Source organism: Megascapheus bottae, unplaced genomic scaffold (assembly GCF_031878675.1).
Source record: "Megascapheus bottae isolate mThoBot1 unplaced genomic scaffold, mThoBot2.hap1 HAP1_SCAFFOLD_53, whole genome shotgun sequence".
Classification (NCBI taxonomy): domain Eukaryota; kingdom Metazoa; phylum Chordata; class Mammalia; order Rodentia; family Geomyidae; genus Megascapheus; species Megascapheus bottae.
The window spans coordinates 1,254,833-1,266,725 of record NW_028327559.1 but is presented as its reverse complement, the minus strand read 5'-3'; the positions used below and the strand labels follow the sequence as shown (position 1 = coordinate 1,266,725).

At 45.0% G+C, this 11,893-nt stretch overlaps 1 long non-coding RNA gene across 1 annotated transcript; it reads right to left on the bottom strand.

The window, feature by feature from the left end:
- Window positions 1-6,491: 6,491 nt before the first annotated feature.
- LOC150039664 (uncharacterized) lies at window positions 6,492-10,896 on the bottom strand. The gene is made up of 3 exons (XR_016534271.1): window positions 10,682-10,896; window positions 9,036-9,050; window positions 6,492-7,525 (listed from the first exon to the last, which is right to left on the bottom strand). It is a non-coding gene; the product is annotated as an uncharacterized LOC150039664 (long non-coding RNA).
- Window positions 10,897-11,893: the final 997 nt, after the last annotated feature.

Here is an 11,893-nt window from a genome sequence, read left to right as displayed (position 1 = left end):
GATCCCAGCCCGGCGCCCCGCCCGGCCCGGTGTCCCCGCCCGAGGACAGTCACCCCGCGCAGACTGGGGCCCGGCCCCACCCCGGCGGCCTGCGGGCTCCGCTGACCGCGCCCGGCCAGCCCCGCAGGACGCGCCCGCCCCACCTCCGGTCCCCGGACACTCCCGGAAAGGTTGCTGGAGTGCTGTGCGCCGCTGGTTTCTTCTCCCAGGTCAGGTGGGCTGTTCTGCCACCCCGTTACTCACGGAACCACCGGTACTGCGGGGGACAGCGTGCCCGCGGGTCCTACCCACGGAAAACTGGTCTGGACCGTGTTCTTTTGCTTCCCAAGGTCACCCGCCACTGACCGGGCCCCAGGCTGTCCCTCTGTCTTGTCTGTCGGCTTGTCCTGTCTGACTCTCTGGAGGTGGCCTTCTCAGGGGGGGACCCGCACAAAGGGAGGACAGTGTGAACGGATTAGGAACCCGAGGCTGGACCATGGTCAGTCATGGGTCAGTTTCTAGATTCTCCTTCCTGACCCTGGAAGTTCCCCAGTCGTTGGAAGAAACTCAGGAGAGAGCTTGTAGGATAAGGGGAAGTGACTCAGTCAGTCAGTCACCTACCCTGCCAAACTGTCCCTCCAGCCCTGAGGGGCACCACCCGCTCCACCCCCCCCCCCCCACACACACCCGGGGCCTCCCCAGCACCTGCTTCCTCTCTCTGGTTTCCTTTGCCAGCTTTCCTAGCTGGCATTGGCCTGAGGACAACCAAGAAGTCGAAGAAAGAAGCAGGCAGCCTGGGGAGCTGCCAGGTGCAAACTTACTTGCTTTGCTCTTGATCTGGGGTTCTGAGAATAGCCTTTCAGCCTCTAGCTGCCTATGGCGATTGTGTGTGTGTGTGTGTGTGTGTGTGTGTGTGTGTGTGTGTGTGTGTGTGTGTGTGTCTTGCAGAGGAGGAGGGGGGGATGTCTGAGGCCCTGGACACTGTCCCTAACCTTTTTCCTCAAGGCTGGCACTCTTACCACCTGAACCAGAGATCTACTTCCCAACTTTTGCTAGTTAATTGGAGATAAAAGTGGTAGGATCATTCTGCCTTGTGCTGATTTTGAGCATGGATCCTCGGATCTTAACCTCCCAAGAAGCTAGGATTACAGGTATAAGCTGTCACCAACTGGCCTAAAGGATTTGTTTTTTCCCCTAAGAAGCTGCAAGTGAATTCTGGAGTGAAACAAGATCAAGATTTATTTGTCAGGTAAAATTTTGCAGATATACCTGGGCACTGGTGGCTCACACCTGTAATCCTAGCTACTCAGGAAGCTGAGATCTGAGGATCATGGCTCAAAGCCATGCAGGACAGCAGAGTCTCCAATTAAGCACCAAAAAAATGAGAAGTGGCACTGTGGCTCAAAATAGTAAAGCACCAACCTAGAGCAAAAGAGCTCAGGGACAGCACCTAGGCCCTGAATTCCTGCCCCCCCCCCAAAAAAAAATTGTTTTCAGATGTCACAAACAAGAAATGTATTTTATCAGGCCATTTTTATGCCTCACCTGAAAATCCTACACTGTCTTAACTTCCAGAGAGATCAAAGTCAGATCACTGAGGCTGCCACTCTGCCTGGTTAGGCCCAAGCTCTGACACACACGGAGGGCAAGAGCCCTCCAGGCCCATCCAAGCCTGGTCACATCGGGAAATAACACTCCCTTGCAAGTTAGGTAAAAACAGCCCCAGAACTAGGCTGGGTAGCAAGATAAGGCGATGGGGAAATTATACTATTTTTACCAAGCATCTAAAGGGCAAGACTCAGAAATTAAAGCCTGGAAAAAGCACAACCAATCATATTTCCTTTTTGATGTAAAATTGCAAGGATAGAGACTTTGAGGAGCCATCTAAATCTACCTTTTCCTTTGAAATGTTAAGGGGAATAAAGAAGGAGGAATTTGTAGATTCTTTAGGAAAGAGAATAAAGAGGCTACACTGATTGGCAAAAGAAAGCCTTGAAGGTGACTTGTTTGTTGGTTAGGCCTCCGCCACCAATAATTAGACAAGATATAAAGTATTAGTTCTCAGTCTAGTGCTGGTGGGTTATGCCTGTATTCCTAGAAGGCTAAACTGAGGGTGAAGGCCAGCTTGAGAAAGAAGAGTCTGTGAGGCTCTCCAATTAACTAACAAAAAGGAAGAAGTAGAGCTTTGGCTCAAGTGGCAGAGTGCCAGCCCTGAGCAAACAGATAAATAGGTAGATAGATAGATAGATAGATAGATAGATAGATAGATAGATTAAATGGGGCCCTGAGTTGAAGTCACAGAACTGGCACAAAACAAAACAAAAACAAGCAAGCAAACAAACAAAACTCTATGCTTCCTTCCTGGATTCCAAGAGAGTTGAAAACTGATTGTAAAGGAAATAGCTTAAAGACAGGAAAATACAGCTTCTAGTTACTTTGTTGGCCCAGGCAAATAGTGCTTTTTAGAAAAGAAATTTTTGTTGTTTATTAACTTTTAGCAAAGGTACTTCCTAAGTGCCTGACACAGCTGAGCACCCAGGACAGAGCACCCACCAAGCCACAGAGACTTACTATTCTGGAGGTTTCTTCCCTCATTGAGGAAATAACTGCTCCCTGGGAACTCTTCCCTAAACCAGAGCTGAGATAATGAGCCAGCAGCCTCTGCTCTGGCTAGGATTGCTTAATAATGAAGCATCTTTCATCCCCTTGCCCTAATTCTCTATTTCAATGTAAAGCTCAAGTTTGAACCTGGGAAAATGGGCTGACATGCTCCCTTAGCTTCTACCTAAAATTTTCTCTGTGCTTCACCAAGATTGTCTATTTAGTATCTTGGGGCAAGTGTCTGGACCTCACCTGTGCATTCCTATAGTTAAGCGTGGGGCTTAAGATCCAGGGTTCACCCTCCCCTACTTTTCACCCTTTGCTGACCCAGGCTCTTCCTTTACTTCAGCTTTCCACATACTCTTCTACTGGAGTGTTTTTATCCTAAATACTCTCTCAAGCTAAAAGTCTTCATGACTTCAGGAAAAATGGGAGTTCATTTCCTAAGGGGACTTTTCCTTGTGTGAGGACACTGGTGTCCTTCGGTGATCTAAGACCTTGACAAGTTCCCACAGCCTGAGCTCAGCCTTCTGTTCTACTAGAGGGAGACAATGCTGTTCCAAAGGATAGTTACGGTCAGATAGGGCTTTACTTTTTCCTGGGTCCTGAAATTAGGGCCTCACATTCGTAGCTTGGCTTTTTAACTCTAGCATTTCCACTTCTGGCTTTTTGCTAGTTAATTGAGGATAAAAGTCTTGGAGAGTTGTCTCTCCAGACTGGCTTCAAACTAGGATCCTCAGATCGCAGCCTCCTCAGCATGTAAGATTTCAACCATGATCCACTAGTGTCCAGTTCAGATTGCTATGAGGTGGTAAAACAGAGAAGCCACATTTTTTTTTGCCAGTCCTAGGCTTAGGTTCAGGGCCTAAGCACTGTCCTTGGATTTTTTCAAGGCTGGAGCTCTCCTTGTACTCCACTTCTGGAGGTAGAGCCAGCACTACTTCTGGCTTTTTTCTTATGTATATGGTACCGAGGAATTGAACCCCGGTCTTCGTGCATGCAAGGCATGCACTCTACTACTAGGCCAAACTCCCAGCTGGAAGCCACATTTTGAGAAGTCAGATCTTGGAGTCTTTATTAAAAGGCCAGTAACTGCACGGTGGACTTCTGTTTCAAAATACCAGCAGCCGGTAAATGCACTTAACATTTAGGAAACTGAACCATAAAGGTTAGAAGTAAAAGAAAGAACAACAATACCAACAAATCAATTCAGCTCCAGTGGAGAGCTTAAGTGGGACGTCATGGTGACTACAGAAGGAGCCAGGAGACAGGACAGGAACATGGAGACACATGGCATTGTGAAATGCTGGTCTAGGCCTAAATAGGGTCAGGTCAGGGGGCAGGTTCACAGGAAACTCCAGGTTTAGTAACGTCTCAGCCATGTGCCTGCCCTGCCTCCAGGAACTCAAGTATGCCTGGAGGTAGAGGGCTTCACCTTTCCCCACCATGAAGACAAGATTCCAGACTTTACCATCCACCATGTGGCCAAGATGGCACTGGCCAGACTCGATCACACTATTTCAAGATGTGATGTTTAAAATGTTATCAGTGAGTTCTTGTCAAATTACACCTTCCCCGTCACTCAGTCCTAATATAGATTAATTCAATCTTACATCTGTATTGTCATAGATATTCCTGGAAGGTATGGTGAGATAAACTACCATTCAGGGATAAGTGCTGAAAACCAGCTAAGGAAAAAGTATTTGATGAGGGCATTGATGGTCAATGAGAAAGTCACACCAGGTCCTCTCAGCACTCTCTGCCTCCTGGTCTTCTTTTCCGCACACACCACGTATCCACAAAGCACTCTTACTGAAGTTTTGCTGACTATGCAAATGCCTTTTCCTTCCTCATTAGGTACAACTTGAAGGTCATCTCCAAGAGTTATCTTCCCTGCTCCTAAGAATAGCCACTGCTCATCCTTGAAACTAGTTCATGGTGCCATGTCAAAATTGTACAACATGAAGTTATAAGAAGTAAAGCACATCAAGGTTTTGGGGGGTTTTTTGGTTAGGTTTTATTTGTTTTTGGTCCTGGTCCCAGGGCTTGAACTCAGGGTCTGAGTGCTGTCCCCAAGCTTCTTTGGCTCCATGCTGGTGCTCTACCACTTGAGCCACAAAATCACTAACAGGCTTTTTCTGAGTAGTTTATTGGAGATGAGTATCTCACAGTCTTTATTGCCCAGGCTGGCTTTGAACAACCAAGCATAGATCTCGGCCTTCTGATTAGCTAGGTTTATAGGTGTAATCCTATAGCCACCAGCACCTGGCATACAAGACCAGTTCTGGCTCCTACCTGCATTCTGGCTACACAGGAGGTTGAGATTTGATCATAGTTTAAATCCCAGGCAGAAAAATCCAGGAGACTCTTAGCTTCAATTATTCAGCTCAAATGCAGAAGTGCAGCTTTGGCTCAACTAAATTGTGAGCCCTAATTGTGAGCATGAAAACCCAGGCAAGGGCTAGAGTTCAAGCCCCAGTACCATAGAAAAACATAGTCATTGGAGATGTCCTGGTAAGAGTAGTAGTGGGACATCAGCCCCTCTCTGTTCTTGCTCTGCTTCTTGCACATGCTCCACCACACACTTCTGTCACATGCCCAGAAGCAATAGGCCAAAACACATGCTCACTCTCGCTGTCTGTCTCTGTCTCTCTGTCTCTCTCTGTCTCTGTCTCTGTCTGTCTGTGTCTGTCTGTCTGTCTGTTTCTCTCTCTCTCTCTCTCTCTCTCTCTCTCTCTCTCTCTCTCTCTCTCTCTCTCTCTCTGCAGTACTGAACTCACCTCTCAAGCTTGTTAGGGAGAAGCTCTACCATTAGCCAAGCCCTTAGTAAAACTTTGGCTCTTATAAGTTGATCATCTCAGGCATTTTTTAAGGTTTGGAAAGCTGAGTAATGCAAAGCTTCTACTCTACAGTCTTGATGAACTGATTCCAAAGGTTTGGATTTGGTTCCTCTTGTAGATTCTTACAGATTTTGTACCAAGACAATAATGTCATTTGCAAACAAACAGTTCTGTCTTTCCCATTTGTACAGTTGTTTTCTTGACATGTTGCAGTGACTAGGCCTTCAAGTACTATGCTGAGTAAGAGTGGTGAGAATGGTTGTAATTGGTAATCCTTCCCTTGCTCTTAATGATAGGAAAACACAGCATTCGATCTTTACCATTGAGAATGTTAGGTGGGTGCTAGTGGTTCTAAATCTACTCTAATGGCCTAATTTTACTCAGGAGGCTGAGAAATAAGGATCACAGTTCAAAGGTAGCCCAGATAGACAAATCTAAGAGACTCTCCAATTAACCAGCAAAAAGCCAGAAGTGGAGGTGTGGCTTAAGGAATAAAATACCAGCCTTGAGTGGAAAATCTAAAAAACACCACCTATACTCTCAGTTCAAACCGCAGGATCTACACAAAAGATTTAAAGAAAAGAAAAACAACTATGGCTACTTTAGTTGAGGCCAAGATTATTTTTGTTTGTATTTATTTATTGGTGCCAATAGTGGTGCTTGGATTCACATTCTTGCTTAGCTTTTTCCTTCATGGCTAGATCTCTATCACTTCAGCTCCACCTTCACTTCTGCTTTATTCTGGTTAACTGTAGGTAAGAGTTACATAGACTTTTCTGCCTGGACTGCCTTGGAACTGCCATCTTCATAACCTCAACTTCCTGAATAACTAGGATTGCAGGTGTGAGCTAGTAGCTACCAGTGAAGATTCGATCACTAGTTCTAACTTTAAATTTTGTCCTCTCCACAAATTATAGATTTCTATTGCTATAATAACCTTTAAAAAATAAAGAACTGAACATTAATGATATCTCTTCCTATAAAATTTAACAAGGAAGGAGTATTTGGGAATGAGGTAACATTTCAACCAAGGAGGACAAAGGAGAGAATAGAGAAAGGAGAGGAAATATATTGTGTGGTATATCATTTTTTATTTCACATGTACAGCCATTCCCATTCTTTACATGTTGCATACATATTCCTCCACGGTAGTCTCATGTGATCATACAATGGACATGTAAACATTCCATTAACTAGCTCAGTTGGAGTTCGAATATGAAACTTAAGTGTTAGCTGAGCAAGTGCATGATAAGTTCATTCCAAGAAAGAAGGTACAAATGTCTGTGACCTTCTCTGGCTCCCTAAAAAAAATTATCTGTCCAAAAACTTATTAATGAATTAAAGGTATAAAATGTTTAAATATATTTTAATGCAAATGTCTAATACATAAACAATAGCCTTTCTAAAACTAGAGCATTCAGCTGATCATTTCTAAGCTTTGTTCAAGTCTATGAAGTATATCTTCACTGAAAGGATATAAAATAACAAATCTTTCCTAGTCTAGACTTCTGTTATGCTCACAGAATTGGCAAAAAATTTAAACCAGTAAGTGTTACATTTTCTAGTAAGCGTTGAAAATTCCAAGGCATAATATTTGTAATACAAACTATATCATCATGTTTTAATTGGTTTAAAACTGAAAAATCTTTCTACAAAGACCATAGGGCCAAACAACAGGAAAAAAAAATGCTGAGGCTTGTTCTGTGAGTTTCTTCCCGTTCAGAACCTCCGACAAGGCCCCCATATGGTGGTGAACCCAAGAGGCGCTCATCCAAGAATGGCCAGGGAAGTGACTGTCCCCAGAGGTTGCCAGGTCCCAGAGACCGTGGTGGGACCACCTACTGACCCCGTGTTGTACCCCAGAGAGATGGGAGGGAAAAATAAAAAACAGTGTTTTCCCTACCTGTGCCTCAGTGATAGTAACTACACTGTGAGATATGTGGTTCTGTAAGAGTCTATACTAATAAAATATAACCGGTGCCTTATAGATACAGCTGCGACCTAGTCACACCACCGTGAACTACTACTAAAAGGGCGATCCTGATGGGACATCTGGGCTTATTTGAGCTCCGCGGGAGTCCAGTCAGATGGAGATGCTGCTGGGCCTGCAATGTTAAGTACACACAGAACAGATAGGTAAGCATGACAATTTTGAACAGAAAGTTTTAACTTACTCATTTTAAATATAAGAGTGAATGTATTTCTGACATTATGCCTGAGGATTAAAACTGAAGTCTGCACAGAATGGGAGTCCCATCGAATGGGAAAGCCTGTGACTCAACTTTGACTTTGGGAGGCAAGGACAGAGCACTCTCTTGGGGACTTTCTGTGCTTCACTGGCCCAGGCTGAAAAGGTCTCAGCTGACACAGAGACCCAAGCGAACTAAGCAGTGAAGCACCCCCACCAGCCCACTCAGCCTGAGTGATCAGCATCTCACTGTCTTCCCCCACGACGCCTCCCCTTCACTAATGTGGACCCCCAGAGAAGCACAAACTGAATCCAGCTGAGCACCAGCTGCTCACACCTACAGTCCTAGCTAGTCAGGAGGCTAAGCTCTGAGGATCCGGGTTGGAGATAGCCCAGGCAGCCAAATCTGAGAGAATCTTATCTGTAATTAACCAGTAAAATGCTAGAAGAATAGGGGGCATGGCTCAAGCAGCAAAGGGCTAGCTGTGAGTGATAAAAACAGTGACAGTAAGACCCTGAGCTCAAGCCTCAGTACTAGCACAAAACAAACAACCAATTAAGCTAGGCTTGATGGCTCAGTCCTTTAATCCTAGTTAATTGAGAGGCAGAGCTTGGAAGATCATAGTTGGAGGCCAGTCCCAATGGAAAAAATTAGTGCAACCCCCATTTCAACCAATAAAAAGCTGAGTACCGTGGTAAGAGCTTGTTGTTCCAGCTAAACAAGAAGATGGCAGTCCATAGTGGCCAAGGAACAAGCACAAGACCCTTTTGGGAAAAAAATACCTAAATCACAAAGGACTGGTGGCATGGCTCAAGTGGTAGAGTTCCTGTCAAACAAGGGCAAGGCCCCAGATTCAAGCAACAGTACTACCTAAACAAAACCCCACCCCAAAGTAAAAATACATCACCAACATGATCCAGATACTAAGTATCTCCCAAAGGACCTGGATGTCCGTAGCTGTAGAGAGAAATGCACTATGCAGTGCCATGCATAGTAGACAAACCATGGAATCCACTCAAGTGTCAATCGACAGATGAACAGAGACAATGGAGTGAATGTTCCTACAGTGGAATACTACTCAGCAATGAAAGAAGGCACTTTTGGGCAACATGGATGAACCAGAAAGGCATTAAGTAAAGTGAAATCAACCAGGCTGAGAAGGACAAATCCTGCAGGACCTTCTCCTAAGTGAGATCAGAAAAGGCCAAATAAGCAGCAGAGAGAAGAACAGGGTTGGGGGTAGAGGTCAGAAAGATCTAATGGAGGATGAGTGGTGAGTACAGAGTGACTGGACGCTGCACATTTCCCCAGTGTGCGTGGCATGGCTGGGGTGAGTCTCCAGACGGAAGGACCAGGTCCACCGAGTCTCTTTGTGACATTTAGACTTTAAACTCCCAAGCAGCTCATTTTCTCTACAAACACTCACTTGGAAGAGCAGATTCTGAAATAAAGAATAAGGACATTGGTTTTTCAGTTTCATGAAATAGACTAAATATCCAAAGAATGTGAAATTACTTAACATAATAAGAACTAAATCCACAACACTCAAAACAAAAGAAGTCATAAAGCACTTTGAACCTAAAATTCAAAAGGCCATTTTCCTAATGTTGTTCTGGGTTTTGGTTGTGCCTGTGCTGCAGCTTGCATTCAGGGCCTGGGAGCTATCCCTTGACTTTTTTCACCCAAAAGGCACTCTACCACTTGAGCCACAGCTCCACTTCTGTGTGTGTGTGTGTGTTTCACTGGAGATAAGAGTCTTACCAACGTTCCTGCCCTATTCTTGTTAGCTTCAACCTGCAGTACTCATATCTCAGCCTCCTGAGGAGCCAGGGGTCGGCGACATGGGTCACCAATGTCCTTGGTGGGTTTGTTGTTGTTGATGTTGTTTGAGATAGGGTCTCACTATATAGTCCAAAGCTGCTTTAAACTTTTGATTCTCCTACCTCACCTTCCTGAGGGCTGGGATGACAGGTATCTACCACTGTGGCTAGCTAAAAGGACAGGGTTATAATGGCAGATTTTATTCACCAAAACAGCAAGCAGCTGGAGTAGAGATCTACTCACAAGAAAGGAAACAAACAAGCAAACAAAAGAATTCTCATCAAAGAAATGAAGCCCCATGAGTAAAACAAGTTGTCCAGAAATTAATACAACTATAAAAACTAAACACTAAATATATGCATACATGAAACATATGCATGTGCCTATACTCCCAGCTACCCAGGAGTCAGAGATCCAGAGGATGGTGGTTTGAGGCCAACAAGCCAGGCCTGGTGGCTGTAATGCCAATAGAGAGAAGCATAGGCAGAAGGAACGAGGGGTCAGCAGAGCCCTATACAAAAATTCAAAACACTATTGGAAAGACACTAGCTAAAGCACAAAGGACTAGGTTGTGACTTAAGTAGTAAAGCATCTGCCTGTGAGTACAAGGCCCTGAGTTCAAACTCTAGTAACTCTCTACCCTGTACCCCAAAAAATGTATACTGTGACTGGCCCTCGTGCCTCATCCCTGTAACCCCAGCTACTCAGGAGGCTGAGACCTGGGGATTGCTGTTTGAAGACAGCTTGGGCAGAAAAGTTCATGAGACTTATCTGTAAGTTAGCACTGAGAAGAGCCAGAAGTGGAACTGTGGCTCAAGTGGCCCAGTGCTGGCGTTGAGCAAAAGCAGCTCAAGAACAGCACCCAGGCCTTCAGTTCAAGCCCTAGGGCTTGCATAAATAAATACATACCAATGTATTATCTTGAATATCTCATTATAAAGAAAGTTATAATGGAACATATTCAAGACTTCAGAAATGTTTATACTGGAGCAATTTTAAGTTTGAATGCAGTCTGTATGAGGAGATAGGCCCAACTGCTTCTGTGGAAGTCTGTGGAAGTCCAGCAGGGTAAGAACTCTGTGCAGAAGACTAAAACTGATATTGCTGGATACATTCTTTGTACTAAATGAAGTATCAAGACTTTGGACAAGCAAAAATGAGAAGCCTCAAAAATCATGACTTTTGCTTTCTGATAAAGAGGAAAAGGCAAAATCTTGTGTTAAGGGAGGCTCAATTCAGAGTGCTCCTCACCGTGAGCTTTCTCAGAGCCTTCAGGAGCCTCTGGGTCCTGTGCTGCGTCTGCATCCTTGGGCTCTTCCGAGTCCTGTGTGGACTGGGAGGATGTGGATTCCCTGGAGGTCTTTGAGGTCTTCATGTCCGTGTCTGTTCTGTGTTGCTGCAACCACTCATCCCTATAGCCATTGCTGATAAGCTTGGAGAAGTTTGTTGGTGAATTGGTTTTTTGACCAGGCTTCAAAAAAGATAAAAGTGAATATTAAATATTAACACAAACCTTGATAGCTGGGTACGAATGGCTTACACTTACAATCCTGGCTAATCAGGAGGCTGAGAGCTGAGGCCTGAGACTCAAAGCCAGTAGAGGCAGAAAAACCTTCTAGACTCATCTCCAATAGCCAGTAAAAAGCCAGAGATGGAGATGCGCACATGCACACACATACACACACACACACACACACAGATCAGAAACAGAACAGTATTCAGGGAACAAAGTAATAAGTTGGATGCACAGCTGTCTTAAATACAAGACAGCTATACTGTTCTCCCTCCCTGGATTTATCTTTCCATCTATCCATCCATCATCTACCTGCCAATCATTTTTCTTTCTTGGTTTTCTCCCTCTCATTCAGTCTAGCTCAGTGTTCTCAAGGCATTCATGACAATGTAATCATTGTTTATTGCCCATTAGATGAGAAGCTATCTGAAGAATTAGGCAATTCATGATATTTATTCTCGCACTAAACCAGTATTCTGTGCATAAGGAGATAAAGGAGTCCTTAGGGTTCTCTTCAGCGGGGACGTGTGGAGTGGGGGGGAGATGTGTGTGTTGGGGGAAAAGGACAGGATGAGGCCTCCTTCTGGAGCAAGGGGGCCAGGTAGGCCTGGTGGCTGGGAGGGCGGGCTGTGGGTGGGGACTGTCACTCAAGGAAGAAGGGGAGCAGCAGCTCGCCTCCTGGCCAGCTCAGGCCACTCTGGAACATACATGGGAGGGAAGGACAGTCTGCTTCCCGCGGAGTCTTTGGAGCCCATTGGCGTCCCCGCTTTGCTGGGGTATTTTGAGTGGATGGCGGGCAGCTTCACCTGTGTGGCAAAATACAACACATATGCGGAGTGAGAAGACTACACAACAAATGTAGGACCTCTGCTGGGAAAACAAACAGCCACAACACGTGTAGGTCAACAATCCTCCCATTCAGTAGAAAAGCTTTGTAAAGAGAACTTCTA